Source organism: Strix uralensis, chromosome 4, assembly GCF_047716275.1.
Source record: "Strix uralensis isolate ZFMK-TIS-50842 chromosome 4, bStrUra1, whole genome shotgun sequence".
Classification (NCBI taxonomy): Eukaryota; Metazoa; Chordata; class Aves; order Strigiformes; family Strigidae; genus Strix; species Strix uralensis.
The window spans coordinates 108,869,462-108,896,497 of record NC_133975.1 but is presented as its reverse complement, the minus strand read 5'-3'; the positions used below and the strand labels follow the sequence as shown (position 1 = coordinate 108,896,497).

General features: G+C 45.3%; 1 protein-coding gene across 1 annotated transcript in view; it reads right to left on the bottom strand.

Annotated features, from left to right (window-relative positions):
• NRXN3 (neurexin 3) overlaps nt 1-26,537 on the bottom strand; it is a 1,036,119-nt gene extending 1,009,582 nt beyond the window's left edge. The window contains exon 1 of the mRNA XM_074868521.1: nt 26,372-26,537. The gene's annotated coding sequence lies outside the window, so the exon portion shown is untranslated. The remainder of the gene's footprint in view (nt 1-26,371) is intronic.
• Between the last annotated feature and the right edge of the window lie 499 nt (nt 26,538-27,036).

Genomic DNA, 27,036 nt, shown 5'->3' with positions numbered 1-27,036 from the left:
AGCATGTTCACTCTAAAAGAGAAAAAAATTTCACAAGAAAAATACTACTGTATCATTTTTCTTCTGTGTGAAAAAGTGCAAGTCCCTGTCCTGTATAATCAGAGACAGCCTTAGAGCAAACACCCACATAGTACCCTGCTGCTATTCATTAATCGCTCCAGCAGCTAGCAATGAAATCCCCAGAGAAATTTTATAGCCTTTCTGTAACTCTACACGTCTGCTTGAAGGGACCCCAAACAGACACACACACAGACACAGAGACACCCATCGCATACTACCAGATGTTTGAGAGCTTGCTCCCTGTGGAATATCAGAGAGGTGCACACATACCTGCTCCCACAAGAGACAAGAAGTAGAAAACCAGTGACCTCCATTTACTCACAGCACATGGTGAAATACAACTGTATGAACCCTACCAGCCTGCAGAGGGTATTGATATAGTTATCGCACAACACATCTTGGGAAATTCCAGTGAGGTATATGACATTCGAGGAGAAATGCTTCAGGAGCTAAATATCAGCCTCTAAGAGCAAAGCAGCCAAGAGCGTGTGAAGAAACAAAGCAGAGATGTTCATTACTCCATCAAGACAACAGGATAAGCCAGAAGTCACGGTTGCAGCAGATGACAGATCCTCCCTCAATTACTGTTGTTCTTCTCAGACACACACAGTTCTAATGAAGAGAGTCTAAATTTTGTTGGGGTGATAAATATTATCCAAAGATTTAGGGGAAATAAAGTAATATTCAGTTCTACTGAAGTCAGAAGCAATTTTCATTGGCTTCAGTAAGGCTAGAAAGTACTTTTTTATCCTAAGTTTTTTATTAGATGCTTAAGGCAGGGGATATTTTATAATCAAAGATGCCAACAAGCCCTGAAGATAGAATTCTGAGCTGCTTTTTTTTCCTGAAGTTTAACCTGGACATTTCCAAAAGACGTGAACTTCCTCTGTTCTGCTGAGATTTGGAGCACCGGACAAAGCCTCAAGGATGCCTACCTCACGGCGGATGCAAACTGCCACAGAAACTCGCACATTTCACTTCCAGTCCAACATCCTCCTGTTCTGATTCAGATCAACCCTCTGCGTCCTGTTTCAGAAACTGCAATTGTAGATAAAGACATAAAACCTGGTTAACTCTATTAACTTTACAACATCATGTCATGAAATGTCGTCTCAGTTTCCACTGCTGTCAATTTATGCCACAGCCCTTCTGGCCTGGGTTCCTCTTGCTCTTTCCTTTCAGAAGTGCACTGCAGGCTGCAGCTTATTGAGCTACCCACCTTACCTGTGCACATGCACTCTAGAACAATATGAATATTACATGGAGCAGCATTTGCAGCAAAGCATATATTAAGTTCTATATTTTTAATGCCACTTTTAGTATGCCTATAAAAAGACTCTATGCAAAAGACTGGATTATGGGTTTTTGTGCTGTATGGGAATAGGGTACAAGTGAGAGACATGGCAAAAAGCAATGCTCCCATCCAGGTGCAGCAGCCTTTGGCAACCAGCGTGTGGATGCGATTTTCAGAGAATGCTGTAAAACTTACCCTTCTACAAGCACCACAGCTAGTCAAGCCCCTAGGATTTTTACATCTCAGGAGGTTTCCAATGGGGTATCATATTAGAAGTGCTGGTGAATGCCATCCCTTGCAGTGAGTGGATTACATGCTGATCTTCAATTTCTCTGTAACCACTCAAAAATGTGACATCTTTACATCTCATTGTGTGTCCTCCTACAGCTCATATTAGAGAGGCAGAAGGAAGAGGAATGCCTGCCAGACACTTTTAACAAAATTTGATGATATTTGGAGCCTTCTCTCATATTTGTCCTTACTTCTCTCAAACTAAATTAGGGCACAAGGAACAATTACAGCTTCACAAGTGTCTTACCTTTCTCTGCATTACCCCTGTAACTGTACTTCAGTTCTGGCCTGAAGAGACTTCCCCAGCAGCAAAAGAACATTTAACCTCCATGATCCTTGCAACTTTTGGTTTCCTTGAGATAGCGAATGTACAAAACAAGCAGGACTGGGAGCACTTTAAAGCATGGATAGCTGAGATTACTGCAAGGCTTTTTTTTTTCCCTGGCATGACATGCCAAGAGCAACATTGCTATAAGACAGGGTTTCCTAGCACCACTTCTGCCAAATAACAGAGAAACTTACCTGGGAATTAGGTCATTAAAACAGAGGGCCTGACTCACAATGAGAGATGGATCGATAAGTGACCTTTGACAGGTTGGAGCCACTGATCAATGATTACTTTTTTATTAAATGATTCTTTTCCTGTGCCAGCAGGGACTCCTTCCCTCATACACAGCATTAACATTAACCTTTGCTGCACAAGGATTAAAGGAAATGACACCACAGAGGACTGTCAAGGAAGGAGCAAGCAGTAGGAGAAAAGGCAAAACAGAAGCTCAGCCCAAAGAAACACACTCATTCCCTCTACTTAGAGGGTTGCTCATGCTGCCCAATTTCACTATCACTACTCCACCCTCCTTTATTTGTTGTACATAAACACTGGCCTGAGAAAGAAGGCAGCTCTCAATATGATTAAAAAGGCTGGGAAATGAGGGATACCCAGTGAAGGCAGATGGGGCAAGGTGGCACACAACATCGCCATAACGTAAATAAATTAGCCACAGCACCACAGTGAAAATCAGGGTCTACAATTCAAAAGGAAGCTGTGCTGATCCATGGCCTCCAGGCCCTTAACTGATGGTAGACACAACCTGAAGCCTTTCTACTTCACTGTCTGGCTCCATCCCAAAACACTTCTGCTTCTATCCATGCCAACCTGTTTTACTTCAAACCATTTGCTTCTCCTGAGTGAACCTCATCAGTCACACCAATCTGCAAGAACTATTTTGTGAGATGGGGAGAAAAGCCCCTTAGGGAAAAAGCACAGCTCATCAAATGTGTTGTGCTTGGGACTTGGGTTCAATCTTAACCTTGGTCTCCTGGGGTGACCCTGTACACTAATCAAGTCTGCCCTTTGGCACTGTGCCCACTGCAGAAAGACCAGGTGGAAAAAGTTTGTAAAACTTTGAACAGATGAAAGACTGCAAGCATGACACAGGAACATGAAAAACACCAGCAGATGGCAGGGAAGCAGCTTCCTTCTGCTTTTGAGGGTGGCAGGTTCCAGTGTGACTTTTACTATGAAGGCTCTGCGGGCTTCTCCATATACTTCTTTAGATGATATATCTCACAGAAACTGAAGGGAAGATCATATGTTTTCTTCTCACACAGTCCAACTTCATTATTCCCAGTAAATGTTGCACCATAGTCCCCAGTGAAGCAAAATGTCTTTGTCTTGGTCCAGTGCCAAGAAACCAAGTGTCATTTGAGCCTTGGATGAGGAGAAGAACATACTACAGGCAGTGCAGCCCTCAGCAAAAGGAAACATTTGGCTAAAGAGAGAAACATGGAAACCAGAGAACAATATGACAAGAAGAATCTAGTCCAACTTCACTTCATACGTCTTGCATGTGTATAATTCACCACCATATATTTCAACTGCTGACACCCAAGGAGAGCTCAGATGAATCCAAAGTGTCAAACAGGAAACATGCTCGGCTGAAGTCCACCTCATGTAGCCATTACCAATGCAAAAGCAGCTGCACTGCTGGCAAAAAGGCATACCCTGTTCCTTCTCCTCTGGGATGGTCAGTTTTAATTCTTGAAGCCACCAGTTTGATGTGTGAACCAGTAACTCTACATGAACCCTCCCTGTCAGAAGACAGTAAATGCCTGCTATCTCCAGAAAGGAGACCCTTACTGCCCTCGTTGCTTCATGCTGGTTTTTGTTGATGCAGAAGGAAAGGCAGTATGGAAAAAAATGGATAGGAAGGGGATGAAAACAAACCATGCTGACTAAATCAGAGGAATAAGACATCAGAGTGCTAATTATTGTCAACAAAACAGATCTCAATTGTTAGGGAGAGGTTGGGGAGCCTCACCAACTACTTTGCACAGAAAAATCCCACCAAATATGACAAAGCTCTCTCAGCTGAATAAGGTAGTATGCTCTCAAGTCTTCCCATAGTCTTTCTTTAAGAACACATATCTTGGTCTTGTAGGTGTCATTTCTTTCAACATATTTACATGCTCACTGGAGTATTCAAGGTCTCAATCTGCATGTACGGTGTTCCCTTGCATGCTCAACTTCCTCATCACAGAAGAGAGGGAAGGGATCACAGGTAGATATTTTAAATTTACAGAATTGCTGCACAGACTAAGAAATTGCATCATACACACTATTTCCAAGTCATTCCAATTTTGTACTTCCCTATTATCCTCAGCAGAGTTACTGGGCGTCACTCCTTTCCCACTCCCATACCAACTCCTAAAAAGCAAGCCTCTACCTCCTCGTCACAGCCAGCAGGCATTACCAGCCAACATCAGCTCCCCAAGAGACCTTCCACTATTGCACCAAGCAGAGAAAGCTGAGCTCTTCTAAGGGTAAGCAGAAGCCTCTCCTCTCCATCCAAAGAAGCCAGGGATAGATGAGGATACACAATTACAGATTCTAGCCTCAGGCTGGTCATTTGATGGAAGGTGGGGTTTTTTATTCCTAGTTTTAACCAAAGAAAATGTTAACTAGGAACTTCGAAAAGCAGCGGCATCCAGAAGAAAAGTGGTAAGGGCCAGCATGAATCTTCTGGCCAACTCCACAGTTTCCCCCAGAGAAGGAAATGAACCAAGAACAGATGCAGCCAGCCCCAGGAAAGAAGGGCAGGACTGGCTGCAACAGATATCCCACAAGACAGCTGCAGAGACCCACAGTGGGAATGCTACCTGGAGTCCGTACCTGGGGGCTGTGCCCACAATATTCTCCCTCCCCAATCCATACATCCCTGATCTGTCCTTCTAGTCACATCAAGTCCTTCCCAGGAACCTGGTCAGACTCTAATATTTGAAGAGTAGATAAGATGAAAGAAGGAACATTATCTCCTTATCCCATACAAACCTGCACTCTCCTCACTTCTTCACAATGTCTCTCCACGTTCTTCATTTCCTGCAGTCCTCTCTGTAGCTGATCCATGTGTTTCTCCTATGAATTATTAGCCTGTCCAATAATTTAAGTGGTCCAAAATGATATGATTCCTCAAACCTTTTCTCCATGGACACAGATTTTGATATATTAAAAAAACCCAAAAAAAACAGCAACAAAAAAAAACTGAGTGGGATCAAGGCAGTTCATAATAATTGAATAAAAAATTGTCATCTTCTTCCTTAGCAGGCTTTAAAATTTAGAAACTTGCACTTGTTTTTAACAGATCTTACACTAATTTTAAGCACATATAAAATCAACAACAAAAACCTACAAAGTTTTCTTGCTATTTGTCTTGGATCCTAAAGTAATTTGTCATTGGTAAGTTATATTCCATTAAAGGATACTACCAGCTAAAAAAAAAAATAAATTTCTATTTGAGTACTTTTTTATTTGCTATTGTTACAAGCAACACCTAAGACTAATAGAACTCAAGGATTAGGAGGGAAAATGCCTTTCACCTATATGCTTACTCCATGCATTTGACAGCGTTTTGTGTCAAGTCAGTTTTACTGTTTCTCTTGTAAGCACTCAGATCCCCTGTTAGTTGAGCTGGATTAGACCCATACAAATAGGGAAGGAAAAATACATATGGAAATGTAACTGCAGAAACTCAAATATTAGCAAGTGAGCCCAAGGAGAGCACTTCTTTTTTCAGCTAAGTAAAATGAAGCTTCTGGGCACTCCTTAAACAACACACACACACACACTGAAATCCTCTGCCTCAAATAACACGCATTTCCCATCAGACACAAAAACATATTCAACATTCCACAGACAGTGTCAATACTGGCTACGGTCTCTTTTTTCTTATTTCAGTAAAGCATGCAATCTGCTTTTTCCACACACTCTACCCCAGAAACATAAGACATTTATGATTCATTCTGCAACCTACCTCTGCAATCACACACCTAGGGGGAAGGCATGTTGAATGTTTTAGGATTGTTTTTACATCAAAGAATAACAATATTAAAAGCATTGCATTTCTTTTGGGATTTTGTTCCTCCTCAAAAGGAGTCTCGTCACTTAATTTTTCCCTTCCGCATTTTCCCCATGCTTCCCTCATGTCCAACCCACTGCCTGGCGTTCTTTCCCTTCCCAGAGATTATCTCCCCTCCCACCTTGCTCCTTCCAGACACCCCCTCCAGTGCTGTCTCCTGGCTCTCCCCTCTCCTTTTCGGTGCCAAGTCAGCCAGGTTCTTGTGCAGTTTGTGCAGATGTCAGTTGGGTCAGCACACATGAAGCTCCATTAGATGTACACTTCTTAAATCAGAAAGCTGCCTTCTGCTCTCTTTATTCACTATCTTCACTCAAAAACTTTTTCTCTAGTCCTTCTCCCTCCCAGCCTCCCCTACTTCCCTATATCTTTTTGCCTCACTGAAAACTTGGTACTTTTCTTCATGTTCTTCTCTCTTGCTCTTAAAACTTCCTTTTTCTTACCTATTCTCCACTCACTTCCCTTGGCTTCTTTTGCTATCAGACTATCATCTACACTTAGTCCCAACCATGTCTCCAGTACCTCTGCAGTTAAATCATTTATTAGACTTCTTTAATTTTCCGCATTTCTCATTTGAGTCCTAGCACTGCCAGTTCCCAATCACACGAACACCAAACCCATACCCTGTCTCCTCCTCCTCTCAAATAGCACAGTCTTTCACTGGGAACTGACTGCTCATACAGAAAGCAATTATCAAACCTTTTCACAGGGGTGCATGATGATGTGCCAGTGTTAAGAGCGTGGCTTACTAAGAACTGATTGGAAGAGGTAAATGAAGCCTTGATAATCCAGGCTGACTCCATCTGAAGTTCAGACAAAGGTTTGGGCTGACTGTTCTGGGACAACTTATCCCTAGAAATGTAAGAGAAGAAAGATTCAGCTGAGACATTTTGGATATGTACAGAGCTAAGTAAGGAATCTGAGAAGTTCCAAGGCAAGAGGAGTCAACTACAGCAGCCAAATACCAGAGAGCATTTACCTCTTCAGAGTTCAAACTCTACACACAGCCAGCAGGCAACTGTGTAAGGAAACTTTCCAACCACTGAAAAGAAGCTAAGAGCAATGAGTCACAGGGGCAGCATTTATGATGCTAAGAGTTTCACCTGGAAAATGAGAGAAGAAAAGGAGAGTAGCACCTGCTCATTAGGCTGACCAATAAGGCACACCAGGGGACACACACATCACAACCCCCAAGTAGTGAGTCAGATGGAGCCTTTCAAAGTCTGACGCATGATGCTTTACATGAAAGTTGCTTGCAGTGACCTGTTGCTCCCACACCTCATATGAAGGCTGCTTATAGTATCACCTCCAATCTTACAGCAGGTTACACTGTGACATGACATGCTACCCAGTCAGATGCAAAGGTGTGTGGGAGGGTGGCAGAGGAGGTGGCAGGCAGAGAAGTGAACCAACATACAGGCAGCTGTGATTGAAAACTCTGAAAGCCTAAGGTCTCTGCAAACGCTCGAGTTAAAAGCAGAAGCAGTCTCCCAGATCGATTATGCATGCACGCCACTGAAAACACAGGCTGCTAAAGTGCCAGAGCCCTGCTGGATAATTTATAGGCTGGTGTTAGTATTCACAGAGCAGTGGGCAGAGTTCAAAGGAATGAGGTGGAGAATAAAAGTTTGAGCCTTATGAAAACACTGTCACAGCCAGCATGAGCCTCAGGTCCACAAAGGGCTTCACTTGTGCTGGGTACAGGCAGAAGCCAACAGATATTATCACACCAGGAGCTAGCAAGTGCCATCTTGGCACAGGGGCAGAGAGTTCAGGGAGGGTGCACAACCAGAGTGTGCAAACATGCAAACTTTGCAAGTGTCTGGGCGCATGCCCGCTTGGCTTTTGCGAAAGTATAGGAGAGCCTTCTCCCACAACCCCTCCTCGTAATCCTCTTGATTCTCCTAGGCCTGCCATATACCAAATTTCCTGGGCCACTTGTGACACAAACACCAAGCAGGGAATAACTGAAGACCTTCACATGCCTTTTTCACTTATGGTCTCACCAAGATTTGAAGCCAGGACTTCAGTGAAGAAATTAATCATACTAAGCCATCCAAAATGCAAGCTTTATGTAGGTGAGCTCGAGTTTTCGAGCTTTATCACTGCCTGAGCCTCTTAGCCATCTAGTTATTAAGAGAGAAAGATGGGAAGACAGTGAGGTCATCAATTTACTAAGCCCTATGTCTGCTCACGTTTGAGATTAGACACAACACCAACAGCATTAGAATAAGTACTGTGTGGTTGACTTCAGCAGAGATGTAAAGCACAGGCTGCCCTGCCTGTCTTCTCTTCCCTCTGCAAGGCTACTATAAAGCCAGATCTTACAGGCAGATATACAGGTGCACACCATGTACTGCCACTATTCACCATAACCATCTAGCACAGGAAAAGGAGTACAAGGGAAAGTCCAGTATACAGACAAGACAAACTAAGGCCAGTATTTTACTATTGCGTGCATGCCCAGATACCACCTTTAAACTCCTTGTCATAGCACCTTTCCACAGCACTCAGCATACCCCTCTCCAACCTTATTCATTCCAGAAGAGACTTGTCTGAATGCACAAGTAGTTTTCTGATCTAGAAACTTTTCTAAATTAAGCTCTTTGCCCCTTGCAACACATACCTGAACTGGGAAGGCACACAAGAATTTGGGACCATACAGTGTGCTGCTAGTATACCAAGTACTCACCTCACTCACTTCTTACTGCAGGTTACAGCCTTCCAGGACATTCTGTCTGGGTGCAGTACTTGAGGCTCAACCAATTATAGAAAGACATCTTTATTAGAGGCCACAGAGGGGCACGCTTTAGCGACACGAATCACTTAGAATGAAAACCTTTTGTTCTACGTTTGGACAGCACCACACACACCAAGATTCTTGTGTATGACTGGGGAACACAGTACTATAAATAAATTAATAGTCATTAACACTAGTCTCCTCTCTATACAATTACAATACAAAGTTGGATTTTTCTCCATAGGGTCTGGACAACTAGAATATTGATAGATGCCCATTGTTTTAATCATGGGAGGGTTGGGGGGGGAGAGGTTGGAACAGGGAACCTGTGTCTTTACTCTTTTGAGCAATGGCACAGAATCTCCATGAAGGGCTGGCAACACTGTTACATGGAATATGTAATTGATTCGTTCAGCTTCTCAATATGTGGCAATCATCAGGGTCTTGGCAATTAATCTGTAGTTAGTCCACAGTATTCTTTCAGGTGAATTTTCAACAGCAATGTTATTAAAAGTCTGAGGATAAAGATACATGGTGCACAGCACAGAATTTTGAAACTTGGCAGCATCTTCTGATAAGTTTGACATCCATTAACGCAGAGAATTGTTTGGGATACAATCTCAAACCAATCCTAAAATGAAGAGTGTACTAAATGTGATTAAATAAATCGGTCTGTTGTCTATGATCTTCAACAAAAAGAATTTAAACTCCTTCTATTGAATTTGAGATCCATTTTAGAGATAAGAAATAGAGATAGCAATTTGCTTTTGTTATAAAATAACTCAATGGCAGAATGGGGAAAAAAAAAAGTTTGTGTCTCCTGCCCTTTCCATTTAATTATTTACCTCTAAATATAGAGGTATATAAAATTTTATATAAAAGCATAAAGAAAGGAGGTGTCAAGAAAAAACAAAGAAGAAAGAAACCCCACAACCAAACAATAAACAAAAAAACCCATAAATGCATAAAGTGCATGAAAATATCTGGACAGAGTCCAGCTAAAAGAGGCTATAAAGCAGATAGAAAAGACTCACATGGAAATAGAGAGAAAAGGTATAATGTGTTTAACATGGAGAGAGACAAAAATTACAGAGAAGAACAACCAAATCTGAAATGACACATAAATCAGTTTACAAACAGAACCATTTTCCCAGCACAATTATGGTGACAGAAGAATCACTGGAGAGCTTTAAGAAATCATTCACTGAGCACTTACATGGGATAATCTAGCAAAGGGGCCCAGGAGACCTGGTTGATCTTAAAGAACAAACTCCTCAAAGCACAGGAACAGTCCAATTCAATGTGTAGGAAGCCAAGCAGGTGTGGAAAGAAGCAGGCAGCTGAATGGGAAACTCCTGACAGAGCTCAAACACAAAAGGAAGATAATGGAAGATGAAAGTGGGAGTGTGCTCCCCAGGATGAATACTAAAACTCTGCCTCAGCATGTCAGGATGAAAATTAGAAAAGCTTGAAATTGCATGCAGATTCACAAAGGCAGCAAGAAGGGCTTCCAAACACACACTGGTAGGAAGAGGATGACTAAGGAAACTGTGGGCCCAAAGCTGAATGGGGCATGGGACTAGAGGTAAAATGAAAACACTTAGGTCCTCAATGCCTTTTTTGGCTCAGTCTTCACTGGCAAGGACTGTTCTCAGCCTTCCTGTTCCATGGGCCCAGTGGAAGGATCCAGGGGACTGAAAAACTAGTAGAGGAAGACTGAGTTAGGGACTATTTAAGCAAGCTGGGCATATTCCAGTCCCTGGGACCAGACAAGGTGCCCCAACAGCACCGAAGGGTGCAACAATGGCTGTCACTGTGAGGTCACTCTGTAACAGTGATTGGAAAAGGCTCCTGATGACTGGAAACAGGTAAAAGTCACACCTGTCTTCAAAAAGGGCAAGAAGGAAGATTCAGGGAATCATAGACCGGTCAGCTTAACATCAGTCCTAAGGAAGGTTATGCAGCAAATCCCCCTGGAACCCATTTCCAGGCACATGAATCACCAGAAGGTGATTTGGACCAGCCAGCATGAATTTACCAAGGGAAAAAACTAGCCAGATTGCCTTCTATGATGAGATGACAGGCCCAATGAAGGAAAGGAGAGCACAGCTTTTGAAAGAGTCTCCAATGGTAAAATTGTAAACAATGATATGTAGCTGCATTGGGACATTAGGAAAAGGTTCTTCACTGAGGGTGGTTGGTCACTGCAACAGGCTCCCCGGGGAAGTGGTCATGGCACCAAGCTTGTCAAAGTTCAAGGAGCATCTGGATGATGCTTTTAGTCATATGGTTTAGTTTTAAGTAGTCCTATGAAGAGCTGGGAGTTGGACTTGATGATCCTTATGGGTCCCTTTCAACTCAAGATATTCTACAATTCCATGATTTATAGACTGCTGGAACCAGAGGGGTGTACTGCAAAGTACATGGAAAACTTACTGGACCACTGCACTCAAAGGCTAGTGGTCAGTGGTGCAACATCCCAATGGCAGTCAGTTACTAATGATGTTCCTCAGGGGTTCTATGCTGGCCTCGCTGCATTTTGTCAATGTCTTTCTTGTACTGGGAAGCACAGAACTGGGCATAGTAAGCAGATGTGATCCCACAAGTGCTGAGTATGGGGAAATAATCCCATCCCCTTGACTGCTATCTATGTTTTTTCCAACACAGTTCAGTATATGATTAGCTTTCACCACTGCAAGAACCATCCTGGTGGTTAGGGGCTAGAGCGTGATATGTAAAGAGCTGGGAGAGCTGGGTATGTTCAGCTCAAGAAGAGCTGAATATCTGGTCCTCATTCCCCATACTCTTTAGCTCTGAACCTAAAAACTCTACAAGCAGCTATGAAACCTCACCATCCATTAAGTAAGCATAAAGGACAAACGGAAGCATGGAGACATTATGAGCCAAAAAACACAGTGCTTTTAATTACTTGTTTCCAAAGGTAAACAGAATTCTGTAGTAGAGCCAGGAATAAACCCCAAAACAGCCAACTTCCTTTTCCATAAACGCTTGCCCCAAAAATGTGTTCTAACACTAATAGTCCCGTAATTCTGCAGTTTGTCTGTATTGGAGGATTTCTGGCAACCACTTCACCCAGAATAACTTAAATAAGACTTGACTGGACAGTTCAAGCTTTAAGTTTTAGACCATTTTAACTACTCATGATTACACACACACTATAAAACATGCAGCTGTGTCTAATGTCTCATGATCACCTCTGGGCTGCTGAACAATAAATGGCATGGCAGGCCAAAGTGGGAGATGGGTGTTGGCAACATAAGGGTTAATAGGAGACACATTTATAACATGCCTGGCATGTTGGCATACTGTGTGACGATAACAAACCACACAGTAAAAGAGAGAGGACATTACAACACCACACAAAGCCACTTGGTATAATTAAAATTCAGAAAGAAGGACACCCTAAAATTACCTAATGTCTACCCTGCATTTTCTGGCCCTCTCAAGGTAACACCGAAAACAAGACACACAGGGCCTAGGCATGCATAGGCCAGTGCCTATGCAGTCACTGGCATAGGCAGAGCCCCTAAGGCCAGGCATGACCAAGTTCCCCAGCAGCATGGTACAGCCACATATCTGGAACAACTGCTCACTGTGTGGGTGAATCCGAGCCCTCCACACTTTCAGGCACTCTTGCACTCACCAGGATACAGCACCAAGGACATACCCTATACGTGCAAAATTATTGCCTATGAATGGCATTACACAGTTTTGGCATCGTCTTGGTAAGACACCACTTCAGCCAACAAACCTCTTGCATTATGCCACTTATTTTAGATACTCATCCATCGGTCTTTTCCCAGCATCCTTTTAAACACAGCATCAAAATCCTGCACTTACCATCTCATTCTCTTTTCATAATAAAAAACTAGTTTCCCTTAAGAACTGCAGTGGGCACTTCGTTGCTGGACCAGTGTACCTCCCTACCTACATCAGATGAATGATGGGAAGTTTTGGGACAGAAAACCCTCATCAAGTGAGAATTAAGCTGTTTAAATAAAACAGATGGAAGATGCACACACAAAAACACTGAAGCAAAGGCCGCAGCTTGAATTATTGTTGTAATCCTTTGCCACATGCCTACAGAAAGCTTGACAACAGCTAAGCTGTCAACATGCTATCATACCACCCATCCTGCTGACCAATCTTTGTTTTTCTGTACTCCCCCAGTTATCTGTGGTCCATCTGCTGTCTCCTGTCTCATCCTTACCTTGCTAGCTCTTTGGGGCAGGGAACATTTGAACGAGGATTGTGTAGGTGCTACCACAATAGGCAGGGATAATAATAACAACAATAATTAGGTTATATCTTACTATCTGCTTGGGTTGGAATGTTTCCCTTCTAACTCCTCATCCATGTTCATAAACAATTATTACTTGGTGCAATATGGGGCCTCATAAACAAATAATTACATCCCAACCTACCTTCGACCATTTCACCAATCATCCCTTGAGGCCTGAATCAGCTGAGCACTCCATATGCTCCAAATGGTGATTGTGTGTGAACTCAGCTTCAGAAGAATATACCAGACTTGCAATGCAGCAGGACTAACACCCTGCATATAACCCTTAGATTTTCCTTGGACAGAACAAGCTTCCTACACACAAACTGTTGCCTCCTACTTTTGTGTGTCAACCCTGACTCACTTCTAGTGCCAAGAAGTAGAGGATAATATCGTCATCCTCCACTCACTCTGAAGAATGGCAAGAGCCTGCAGTTACAAGTTTATGTAAGAACGTGGAAAATGGTTATATTATAAACTCCTCACACACATAGTGTCCGAGCCCAACACTGTCCAAGTTCAACAAACATATATTCCTGAGTGTTCTGTTAAACCAAAAGGAAGAAACTTCCTTCCTTGAGAAGGTTTGTTAGGGGAACTGACTCTCTGTACTGGAGATGCTCAGAAATTCACTCCTAGAATCCACTGGCTCCAGACAGGCAGTCCATGTAAATCTAAGATTCAGGAAAATATAGGAGCAACACACCACATAGCAAGTCTTGGATTACCTTCTAGTAGCAACTGAAAGATTTTGCTGAACCCTAAAGGAAGAGCAGCACCATTCCCCGAGTAATATCCTCTTCTCTGGAAGTGCCATGAGCCCCTTTCACAAGCACTGAAGTGTATGTCTTTGCTGAATCAGCAGGCTCCTTCACTCAAATCCACTGGGTGCTAACACACCTCCTTGCAATGCCTAATCCACACTACTCTTCGGTAGGCAACTGGAAGAAAAGATGCTGCAGAGAGGAAAATCCTTTGCCCTTGTCTGCTACATTTGATAGAAGAGCACAGAAAAATCATCTTGTAGTAACTGTGACACACCATACAAACCTGCAGTGGTTTTTAACAGGTGAAAGGTGAAGTGCAAGTCTTCTTTTCCGTCTCCAAATCATTTCTCCAAATCTTCCCCGTGTAAATTAACCAGTAAACAGGATAAGAATCTTGAATAACTTCCATTTCCTAGTTCTGAGGATGCAGAAAGCTGGGCCAGCCCTCTGCTTGTTTGTTATCTGCAGAAATAGAAAGGCTTATAGTGCTGGATGCTAATGTGACACTGCCGAACACACAATATCCCTCGGGCCTTTCTGGAACATGTACTGTAAAACTGGATCATGCCAAGGGCATGGAAGGTGCTGCAGAAGCATTTGCAGAGGGAGTGTTTTACCCTGGCCCTGCCTCCCCACACTCCCACCACAACCACCAGTGAGGGAAGAAGCCTGCCTTTCAGGGAGCGCGAGAGCTGTGGGGACCTCAGGAGTTCAGGCAGCCCATTCCCCTTCCGAACCAGTCAAAACTATAATAAACCCACACAGATAAAATTAGGTGTGTCTGTCTCATGTGTTCTTAAAACTTCCTGTGATGAGGGCACTCCAACCTCTCATAGGAAGCTGTTTTCATGCTTAACTATCCAAATACTCATAAAGCTTTTCCTAGCACCTATCTTCACATCTTCCTTGTTACAAATTAAGCTGATTATTTCTTGTCCTATCCCCAGTGAACACAGAGAACAATTAATCATTGTCTTAAAACAAGCTTTTAAATATTGGAAGACTTCTCATGTTCCTCATCCATCTTATCTCTAGACTAAACCAACCTGGTTCTTGGAGCCTCTCGCAGGTGGCACTTGCCACTCTGGCTGCCCTTTCCTCATCTCTTTCCACCATTTCTGGTTTTGCTGCTCACACTGGACACAGTGCTCTGCTTTGGCTTCAGCAGCGGCTGCTAGAGTAGAAAAACTACTGCCTGTATGCTACACGTGACATTCCTGTTAAATATACCCTAAAATGAGATTTGCTTTTTTGCAATGTCACCACACTGTTGACTCACATTCTGTCTCTGACTCACTGTAGTGCCTCCCAGATCCTTTTCTGCAGTTCTGTTGCCTGGCTTGTTATCCCCCATTTTACGTGTAGGCATCTGATTTCACCTTCCCAATTGCACTACTTTTCATTTGTCTTTAATAAATTTCTTCTTATCAAATTCAGACCATTTTCCAGTTTAATAGCTGTATGACCTATGTTGTGCCAAGAAAGCAGATCAGCTTCCTGCCTTGTGTTACACACTGGCAACAAAGCGAGCATGGAAGGAAGAACTGCTGTGTTCAGGCAAACATCTTAGAAGAGTTACTGTCTTATCAAAAGCCTATCAATTTGTTACTCCCTTTTCACTCTGCATTTCTACCTCATACACTGTGGTCTTAGTAAATAAACAGTAGCTCACTCCAGCCTCATAAAATACATTTATTCAGTGAAATTACAATCCACTGCCAAAAAAGTACTACAACATCCAAGACACCAAGTCACTCTATGACCCAAGCTAGTACCAAACAGAGCCACTAGCAACTCATTAACTAGGTCATATCAACCAACAAGGAAGACAAGGGACACACTGAAAAAACTAATTATACTGAGCTAAATCCTTAAGACATGGCTCAACAAAATTATGTCTTTTTGTCCACTGTTGTTAGATACACCCTCAATATATATTTGATTACTGATTTACATGAAATTACATCAGGATCAATGTGTTTCCTTGTATTTTCCCATAAAGCCCTTAACATTTGATTTCCACATACGTAGCAGATATTTTAAATGCATATACCTGAAATTATATTGTATCATACCCTCTTTCAAAGTGCTGCATGAGCTGAACAGACAAGCCAACAGATTTTGATTTCAGGACTTCAATGCAGTATTAGGCATACAGGGTCCCTTGAGAAGGTTGGCCTTTGTCCCATCACAGGATTCCTGCATTCCCCATCTCTGTCCCCCAAAAAAGTCAAAACAATCGGTCATTTAAAATTTATTTTCCTCATCATCTACAAAAAGATTGCAGTGTGTAACCGGCCATAGTAACAGAACAATTAAAGAAACTGGAATCTCTCTCTCCCACATATTAAGAAGGATGTTAAGGTACTTGAATGTGTCCAGAAGACAAAGAAGCTGCCGAAAGGCTGGAATGCATGTCTTACAAGGAGTGGCTGAGGACTCTGGGTTTGGCTAGTTTGGAGAAAATGAGGGTGGGAGGCGACCTCATTGCTCTCTACAGCTTCCTGAGAAAGGCAACTAGAGAGGGAGGTGCTGAGCTCTTCTCCCTGGTATCCAGTGACAGGACATGTGGGAATGGTTCAAAAATGCATCAGGAAGGTTCAGACCAGATATTAGGAAAGACTTCTTTACAAAGAGAGCGACCAAACACTGAAACAGGCTTCCTAGAGGGGTGGTCGATGCCCCATGCTTGTCAGAGGCATTTGCACAATGCCCTTAATAATATCCTTTAACTTTTGGTCATCCCTGAAGTGTTCAGGCAGTTGGCCTAGATGATCATTGTAGGTCCCTTCCAACTGGAACCGTTCTGTTCTCAGATACACAAAGCCCTCCTTTCAAGGAACTCATAATGCTTTACAAATGATAATTTTGAATTTTCAGTGGATGGAGAAAGTGATGACTAGTATGAAAAACTGGTTTGACACATTCTGGGAAAGAAGTCCAGACTTCTGCTTCTTATGTTAATACTTAAGGACCATCCTGCCTGCTCTGCTGACACTCCACACCACTGTAGTGATGTTCCTAGGTCATGCACCAGCACATGTTGAGGGTCACCTGGCTGAAAAGCAGCTTTGCAGAAAAGGATCTGGGAATCAAGGCCAAACACCAAGTTGAACATTAGCCAGCAATGTGCCCTCACACAAAAGAAGGCTACTGGTATGCTGGGCTGCATTAGAAGTGTTGCCAGCAGGTTGAGGAAGGGGATTCTTCCCCTCTACTCAGCACTGGTGAGGCCAAACCTGGAGTATTGCGTGCAGATCTGAGCATCCCAGTACAGGAGAGAAATGGACATAGTGGGGAGAGTGCAACAAAGGTCCATGAGGAAGATTAAGAGCATCCCTCATATGAGGAAAGGCTGCGAGAGCTGGGACTGTTTAGCCTGGAGAAAAAAAGACTCTGGGGGTATCTTATCAGTGTATATAAATACCTGAAGGAAGGGTGTAAAGGTGACAGAGCCATGCTCTTTTCAGTGGTGCCCAGTGATAGGACCAGTGGCAATGAGCACCAACTGAAACACAGGAAGTCCTTGTCTGAACATCGGGAAACGGTTTTTTATTGTGAGGGTGACTGAGCCCTGGCACAGGTTGCCCATAGAAGTTGTGGAGTCTTCCTCCTTGAAGATATTCAAAAGCCATCTGGATACAATCACCTTCCCTAGGTGGCCCTGCTTGAGCAGGGGGTTGCATGAGATGATGTCCAGAGGTCCCTTCCAACCTCAACCATTCTGTGGTTCTGTGGGTTTCATCAGTGGGTCAAAAATCTTCCTGGAAAATAGTTGCTCCACAGCTTAACCTGTTCCTTTTCAAATGTGTCCTGATGCTACAAAAGATTCTCCTGTAGTCTAATATTGCAGATGGTGCAGAAGGGAATTCAGCAGCCAGGATGGGTTCTTTCTCAGGATGATGCTGCCATTTCGCTTACTGCATGAACTGACCAAGATCCCTGTGAGATCACTTTAATTCAGACTTACGCAATGCTCAGAAAGGTCAGACAGGTTATACCCTCCTTTCCATTATCTCCCAGAACTAGTGAAGACAGAAAGCATAGTGGTCAAAATAATTCAAATCAAACTGTATAATGCTGTAAGAATATATTGCTCACATCAGCAGAGAGGTTTATTCCAGATAAGATCTCAGACTAAAGCAAGGACTCTTATCTTCCCTATGCGTCCCTAACACCTGGAAGCACAAAAGGAAGGCAGCATAGCCTCCCACTGGCTCTTCCAGTCTAATGAACGGAAGAGAGTTCAACCAAGCAAAGGAGGGAGATATCACAATCTTGTCTCACTTTCCAGTGCTCTGAGGACCAGAAAAGAAAATGTTAAACGCGCACATCACGATCTTATACCCGTGTTCAGCGACTGACTTATCCACGTGCAGTAAACGAAGGTCAGTTGAGCCACTACATATCTACAAGTAACAAGAGCAAGCATGCCGTTATGACTGGTGACTTAACGTGCACCAGAGCTTAATTAATTTATAGATACAACAGTAAATACAAGAGTAGAAAATCAGGAGAGTGCCAAACTGAATAGAAAGCCTCTTGAACACTAACATGCCTTGAAAAACCTCTCTTCCATTTTGCTTTTTAATAAAAAGCAAGTATTTTGTCACTTATATTTTGTAAGAAAATACAGTTGGCTACCTGGTAATTCCTTAGCATGCATCAGTTGAAAACTGTGTGGTTACAGAAAGAACAAGTTTCCTCCTTAAGACAAGTGAAGGACTCTAAACTTAATGTGAACAGGTTTTTCTCCAGCCCTTTTCTTGCTTCCTTCCATGACTGGTCACAAAGACAGCTGACAGAAGGTCCTTCCACACATTCCTCATCAGATCCCGTTTCTCCACACTCCATTTAGTTTCTGCAGTTCAAGCAGATTCCTTTTTCCCCTGAAATCAATGTTTAATTAACACATTATTGGAAAAAAAAATGGGTTGCAACAGCAGACTGAAATGAAGCCAGCACCTCCCTGCTCTGCAGATGCAGCCAGTCCCATCAGACAGTTACCGTGCTGGAGAGTTCCTCCTCTCCTCATCTTCCTTCAGCTGTCAGCAAACATCACCCTCTTGCTTTCCATCCCCATGGGATTCTTCCTCTCCTTAGAAGTGGTTCACAGCAGCAAGAAAGACAGAAAGTAGAGGGAGAAAGGGAGCAAGTGCTTGCTGGGTAGCCTCACAGTATGACCAATGCCTCACCTTTAATCCTGCCATCCCCATAGGAGCAGCACGGCAATTTCCCTGACGACATCTCCCACCAACAAAGCAACAGGATCAGCAATGCAGCAGAAGCGGGACGGTATGCTTTGCCATGAGTGGAGGATGTTCCAGGGTCAAACTCACAGATTCTGGGACTACACACAGCTATACATACCCAAAGGCAGTGGAGACGCTACTGGCAGCTTCAAAAGGTTTACCTCCCCCCATCCTCATCAATTATTATTCTATCCCATTCCTTGGCTCTCATCCGGCTGCCAGGAGGTGCTTGGATGCAGGAAATGCTGCAGCACTGTCAAGGGCACTATGAGGTAGGTCTAGGCCTTGGGCACCCTCCCTGCTAAACACACAGGCACCCTCACTACAGGGTTGGTGCAGCAGGCAAGAAACAACAGATCTGGTCCATGAACAACTGGGCTTGGCTGCCCTAGTTATGAAGAGATACATCAGGATCTTTGAAAGAGTCTACTATCCCAGCACTGTCATTCCCAGGATCCAAAGCTACTAGTGTTAATTAGTTCCCGTGATGTGATGGATGACAAGCGGCAGGGCCAGGAATGACACAAGCAGATTGTGTTCGAAATAAGCCGTCCCTCACCGTCAAGGGCAGAGGAAAAGAATTTGGAAAGGACAGGAGCTGAGCACACCGCTGAGAGATGACAGGTATGCTGACAGAGCCCCCCCCTTCATCCCTGACATCCCCTTCCCAACACCCCGGCTCACTCCTGCTGCCAGCAGACAAGAAACAGGCAGGGGAGCATGCCTGGGAGAGAATTCAGGGACAGGGCTGTGAAAGACAAGGGGAAAGCTCTAAGAGACATGGGGAAGCAAGGCAGATGAAGGGCTAATCCACGCTATAGCAAGGGCCCACATTTCAGAGTTGAACTTCTGATGGCTGTGGGCAAACCTCCTCCACCCTCTGCAAAGCTACGTAGCGACGCCTGCAGCAGCCCAGAGTCCCGAGAGGCTGCAGGCTTTAGCCCAGACGGAGGACTCTGCCAAGCTGGCTGCATGGTGCACAGCTCCCAACAGCTGCCCACAGTGCTCAGAGAGTGCCCTTTTCTGTGAATGGCAACAAGAGAAATCATACCCTCACCTTCCCTTAAGGAAGAACGCAAGCTCTTCCAACACCATTGGCATATTTCCACTAGGAGTCTTACTGCTCAACTTCTCAAGCACACCGCTACAGGGACACTGCACTTCACCCCTACTAGACCTCAGTAAAACAATACTCAGGCTAGCCCAACCCAAAGTCATGGTTTTCCCATGCCAAAAAAAAAAGGTACAAATGCAGAGCACTAAAAATGCCATCCACTGCCCACAACAAGGAGAAAGGCAGAACAAACTTCTCCCATGCTGCCTTTCTATAAACATGTCTTGGTCTGGCTGTTTGGATTGGTGGTGAGAGGTCAAAACACCACCTTTGATTCTTAGAGTCCTTTACACACATGAATTGCCTTTGCCTACGCCCATGTGAGGAGAAACCAAAGAAAAGAAAAAGCAAATGACCTGACCCAGGATTATGTAGTATGCTGGTTTTGAGAAGCTACCAATCCCTCTAGCATCTTGGCTTCCGAAATGCAAAATATCTTCCTCACCACTTGCTGTATGAATTAAGAGCCATCTCTGTTAGATTGACAGACTCTGCTATTAACTAGAAGAGGGGGATGAGGGGGAGAAGAGAGCTGATAAAAATTTCCAAAGCTTAACCAAAATTTGGGTAATTTCTGGCTCCAGCTGCATTGGCAACAGTCCCAAAATAAATCCTGTCTCCTCTTTGTGCTGGTGGGGGCAGGGGTAGATAAAGTTAGATGCACGTTGGTTTTTAAATTAAACACCATGTCTCTTGAATTATCATCAGAGACCATCTCTTATTCTGGCTTTTAGTCACCACAAAGCTTCTGGCTCCTTCAGTTTGTTCTTGGCCAGATCACTATGTGTCCTTATCCTTGACACGGCATATCACAGCTCAGCCAGTATCCAGACATCTACCTGCACATGCCCAGAGCACAGAGCTGAGGAGAGAACAAAGTAAAACAGATCATGGGGGAAAATTACACTCTGCTTTGCAAGACAGGTAAACTCAGGAGCCCTGGAGGAGGCTGCAGAAAACAAAAGCAAGAAGTTCAGTAGACCCACCAAAATACCACTGCTGTTACAAGAAAGGGACTAAATTCTCCCTTCCCAGCAATATGTCAGACAAAAGCCAGAAGATCTCGTGCAATTTGAAGGAGTCCTCTAGGTTGAGGGCTTAAATCCAATCCTAACATATAAAGAATAAAAGAGTTGCCTACACCTGGTGGCTTGGTAACTTGCTTGAAAAGGAAGGGAAGGAAGGGAGAAGGCATACTTATTTCCTTTTTGCACAGGGATTTAGGTCTTAAAATCCACCATCATTGCTACCACAAATTACCCCTGGCACCACCTCTCACCCTCCAAATGTTCTGCAGGAACTGAGCTCCCCTCTCACTTCACGGGTGCAAATCATTCAGGGTCAGGAGGAAGTTCCAGTGCTATGTGAAGTTCACTTTGCTCCATTGGCTGTGCAAGCTTGAGGAAGGACAAAGCACCACAGTCAGGTACTGCTGAGCTACAAAACTCACATTGCAATCATTGAAGTTTACCCTACAATAATGCTTTTTTCCAACCTTTCCTATTCCTGCTACCAAATAATTCATAAACAGAGGCTCACTGTGCCACAAGAACTCACTAGTACCTTAATCACTGGGGAAATGGAGGAACCATTAAAACCAGGGCCCACCTTCACCCTGCAGAGTACCAGGGAGGCAGTCTGCAGGGGGAGCAGGCACATGGGCCCTGCAGCACCCTCTGCCTGTTGCTCCGCTGGTCACTGCATCATCTTTGACAGCAGCCATGGCTGGCCTACAAGCACAGGAGCTTCAGCGTGACAACCATTTCTGAAGTGACTGTGGTAAAGGAGAGGGCAGGGACAGATCAAAAAGTAACTACTGGTGAAGCTGGGCAGCTGAGGCAAGATTGGCTCCGGTGAGCACAAAGAAGAGGAGCAGGGGAAACCGGTATCTCTTCGGGCATCTCCCACACCAACAGTGTGGGGCACTGGACATGCCTCTGCCTCATCTTCCTGGCTATGGTTTACCATTGCACCTCAAGGTCAGAGAGAAAAGCAAGAAGCAAAAGGCAAACAATAGCCCTAAACAGATCTATTGATTCAGCTTTTGCTATTGCTCCATGAAGTGGAAAGATCCAGAAACATGGAGACCTCAGAGCAGGCGCAGCTACACGCAGGAGATGAGAAGCAGCAGCTGGCGGAACTGCAAGAGCACCTTCCTCCCCCAGCTCCCCTCCACCTGGGTGCGAGCAGCCCGTGATCAAGAAAGGATGTCCTTCGTACCCAGAGAAGGAGGGTGCTGAACAAGTCTGTGAGCCTTGGAGAGGGTCCTAGTCTGCCTGAAACCCAGGAAAAGCCTCCTTCTCACTGCCTCGGCTCCCCCACTCCTGCGCACCAGCCACCCGCAGCCACCCGCTGAGGCATGCTGGGCCCTTCCCCATGTTCTAGCTGGGTGAAAGGAGGAAAGGAGGGAGAAAAAGACTCTTGTCTTCCTTTGCTTCCCGCCCCCCCCCCCCCCCCCCCAGCACCTTTTCCCTGCTCTACTCAGACCTGAAAAGCCATGGCTCTCCTGCACATCCCACAACAGAAACACAAGGAGCTTTTCCCTCCCCCCTCTCGATTCACCACCCTCCAGCCTCCGGCAGGGACTGCATGGAAATGGCGATATTCCTGTATCGTCTGGATCAACGGCACGGATAAGCTCAAAGAGGGCAAGGGAGGATGGCATGGGAGGACGAAGCAGCTTTGTTTGGTCCTGGCTCCAGTGCAGCCCACCCCCTCTCTCCATCTCAATGCCCTCCAGCTCGGACATGCAAGGAGGCGTTGGGAAGGGAGGGGACCTGGGGTGCTTATGAATTTTGTTTCCCCCATGAGGGGGACGGCTCACTCCCCCAAGCATGCCTGGCTCTGCCAGAGCTCCCTGGAGTAACCTTTTTTCCAGTGTGTCGCAAGCATGTATTTCACGGATGGTTACACTGAATCATTATCACCAGACGTTCATTTGACCAAAATAATGTTATTAGCATCGTCAGGTCCAGTCCCCCCTCCCAATTCCTCCCTCCCCGGTACACATACACTCCCTCCAAGCCCCAGGCCCCTACCATCCACATAGGGCACACCCCTCCCCGACACAAAATCTCATGATGTGTGACACAATGTCCAGGAAAAGAGAGCGGCAAGAGGGGCTGGCGAAATGGATGGACGTGCCTTTGGCATTTACTGCGTTCCCTACCCTCTGCCAATGTTTATCAGCCGCATGCACACACACACACACAAAGACGCACACACAAAAATCAGAATTAAATCACAGCCTGTCCCAGGTACATGACTACGGTTGTATGAGCGTGTGCACGTGTGCCCAAGCTGCGGTCACAGTCCTATCGGGAAACCAAATCTGTGTGGCATGAAGCAAAGGTCATCGTGCCACTGTTGTGATGCACTAAAAAAAAGCCGCAGAGCCATCAGGATGTAACACAGAATTTTCTCGTCAAGGGACAAGAAACCTTCGGGGGGGGTGGGGGCTGGGAGGAGGAAAGCGGGTGTGCGGATGGGGGGGATGGGGGGAAATGGCAGAAAATGGGGAGGAAAACGAAGAATACAAAGCTCCACTTCGTTAATCCAAGATAGACAATCCATCCCTTCCCCCCTCTCTACGCCCTCCCTCCCCCCGAAATGTTGGTGCAGATGGATTTCTGTATCTTGGTTTTGCAGCAGTGGGTCTAATGACTCCCATACCAAACCCCCTCACTATGATAACCCCTCCCACTATTTTTTTTTTTTAGACCAGGCTGAAGAATAATGTGTTTTTAGAGATAATGGGTTTTATAAAAAGAAAAGAAAAAGGGACGCAGCACAGACATTATGCGAATAAGATGCTCCCCGCATCACCCCCATCTTCCCCCAACCACACATCCCGATTTCACCCCCTCCCATCGTTCTCCAGCCTTCCCCCATCAGCTCCCCCAAGGAAAGGAAAAAAACCCACAACACGATCTGGGTAGCCTATCTCAAAATCCCAAGCACTAATCCGCTTGAATTTGTTCTTCCCCTTATATAAGCAGCAGCACGTCAACATGTTCGGTAGAAATGCAGCGTAAAATGAGGCCAGGCTACAGCCATGGAACAGGGGTGATATCGGCAGATATCGCTTCTATCAAGAAGCCATCACCACCAGGATGATGAAATCAAGTATTGGGCTTTCAGCCGTTCCCTTCCTTTATTTATTTATTTTTAAACGCTTATTCTAATTTTATTTTGTTTCATTTTAGTTTTGCTCCACTTCATTTTTTAAAGGACAAAAGTGAAATAAATAATTAAAAGCCTAGAGACATACCCCCCTGGAAGGTGCCCGAATGCTCCAGAAAGAGAATCCTCACCTCCTAACTTTTCTTTTTTTTTTTTAATAAATAAACACAGTCCTGTTGCTCTGATTATCCCCAAACTTCCAATGTCCCCAGCTGCACCTCTCTACTCCCAAAAAACAGATACTTTGTTACAGAGAGACGAACGTTTAAGAAACTGCCAAAGACTGAAAAGAAACCTATAGAGAAATAGAAAATTATGTCTATACAATAATCTAGTTCGTTCAGCTGATAAAGTGCGTCTAGTCCCAAAACCAAAAGCGATAATCTCTGCAACCTCCTCCCCCCAATATACTACTAACCCTTAGCTAAACTTGCCCAACTTAACACCGATGACCATTTTAACTTAAACCAGTGACAGACGTAACACCCTTCTGGTTCATGTTACAATTAATAACTGGCTGTATCATCACAGCAAACAAAACCTTTTGTGATCAATTTTCCCCCCCACCTATTCAACATCTCTCAGACTTTTCACTGGTCTAGTTAAGAGTTCGCCCCCTCAAAAAATAGCCCCTCAAAATATGCAATAAGCAGGTATTGGTGAGCGGTCATTTCAATATTCACCTTTTTAGGAAGGCTGTGTGCTTATCACGAAACAATTGCGTGCAGTAAAAAATATAGGAGGAACAATTAATATTTAAGAAAAATAGAAATAATTTCTTAAAACTATTTGCAATGAAGCGTTGAACAGTTTGACCATGGAAAGGTGGAAAGAGAGCTTGGAAAAGCGAAAGGCTGAAAGTGTCCTTTTTATAAACGATTTGATGTTCTTAGCCTGGGTTCTGCCTCCCCGATCCTTTGGTTTTTCTGCCGCTGATCTCATGCCTAATCTTTTTTATTGTTTTCTTGGGGGGGGGGGGGGGGGGAGAAATCAGGAAAAAAAAAATTTTGAAAGAGAAAGATTTCAATTTTAACAAAATGCATCCTCAAAGAGCACTGGTTAAATATGTTACTTCCTAGCTACAAAAGACTGCAATTAAAATAATTTACAGAGTAAGCAAAAGACAAGTCACCTGCAAAGCACCAGAGTCAGTGCCCTTAGGTAGGAGAATTACATCACTCCCTGACTGAATGTTGTTTTCTTTTAAATTATAAAGCAGGTGGATATTTTTTTTTTTTTACAGAAAAAAAAAAAAAACACCAAAAAACAAACCAACACAGCGGTTATTTCACATACATCTTGCACGAAGAAAGCATTGAACCAACCTTTAAGGTCACTGACTGCCTGAAAACCCACAGCAGTCGCTCACGGTGGAAGTTTTCAGGCAAGACGGCTACTAAATCATTAATACAAACAAATGGAAGGCGGGGAGGAAAGGCGCTAGTGTAATAGATCCGAAGACTTGGAAGAGGAAAAAATATTAAAGAAAAAAAACTTTCATCTTCAGCCTCTCTTCTTTCCTCATTAATAATTTTTTTAAAAAGAAATCCTTAAGCTTTAGTCAAACAGCGGGCTCTCGCTAAGCGTCTCCCTGCTGTAACTCAGCGTAGTGTCGTCTTCTTTTTCGAGAGGCCCCCCTATTTTCCGCTCTGAAAAGCCCCGCCGTGGGAACTGCGATTTCCCAAAAAGTCGGGCAAAAGGAGCCGGGGCCGGAGCGTCCCGGCGGGTCGGTGCGCGCTCACTCCGCCCGGGCGGGCAGCGCCCAGCCCCGCCGGGGCAGCGGGGAGAGGGAGAAAACGATCCGAAAGAGTTGTCGTGAGGAGGGTCAGGAGAAACCCACCCGCGGAGCTCCGGAGCGGCGGCGCCCAGCGCCCGCCGGGCGGGTAGCCCCCGCCGATCCGATCCGATCCGCGCCGAGCCGGGCCGGGCCGCCCCCCGCCCGCCGCCCCCTCTCACCTCCGCAGCCGGGCGGCCGCCGGCCGCCGCGCCAACTCGCGGCTCGCCTCCGCTGCGGGGCAGGGGGCTCCAGCGTGGCCCCAGCCGCGGAGGCTCGCGGGGGTCCCGGGGAGGCAGGGCTGGGCTGGCCGCGCCGAGCCGAGCCGAGCCGAGCCGAGCCGAGCCGCGGGCGGAGCTGCGCAGGGCTGAGCGCGCCGCGGTGCCGGAGCAGCCCGAGCCCCGCGCACGCCGCCGCCGCCCCCTGCCGCCGCGCCCGCCCGGCCCGGCCCCGGCTTTTAAAGAGACCGCGGGCCCGCGCCCCCGGCCCCCCGACACGGTCCGCCCGGCCGCGGCCCCGGGCACGGCCCCGGGCACGGGCTGCAGCGCCCCGCCGGGCTTCTCCCGCGCTTGCGGCGGGGCCGCCGCCTCCTCCCGGGAAGGAGGTTGGAGGCTTCTGCTCTGGTCCGGCCCCGGCAGCGTCCCGTTCCCCCAGCGCTGCCTCACCCGGCCGGCGCGGGCAGAGGCTCTTTTTGCCCCTCTGGTCCCCGCAAGGGGAGCGGGGAGATACAGCTTAGTTTTACCTTCTAGAGTTTGCCAACACTACCCCGGCCAGCAGGGACCTGCCACCTGAGCAGGAGGTAACGCCTTCCTCAGACGATCACCTCCGTGAACCCCCCAAACCCCTT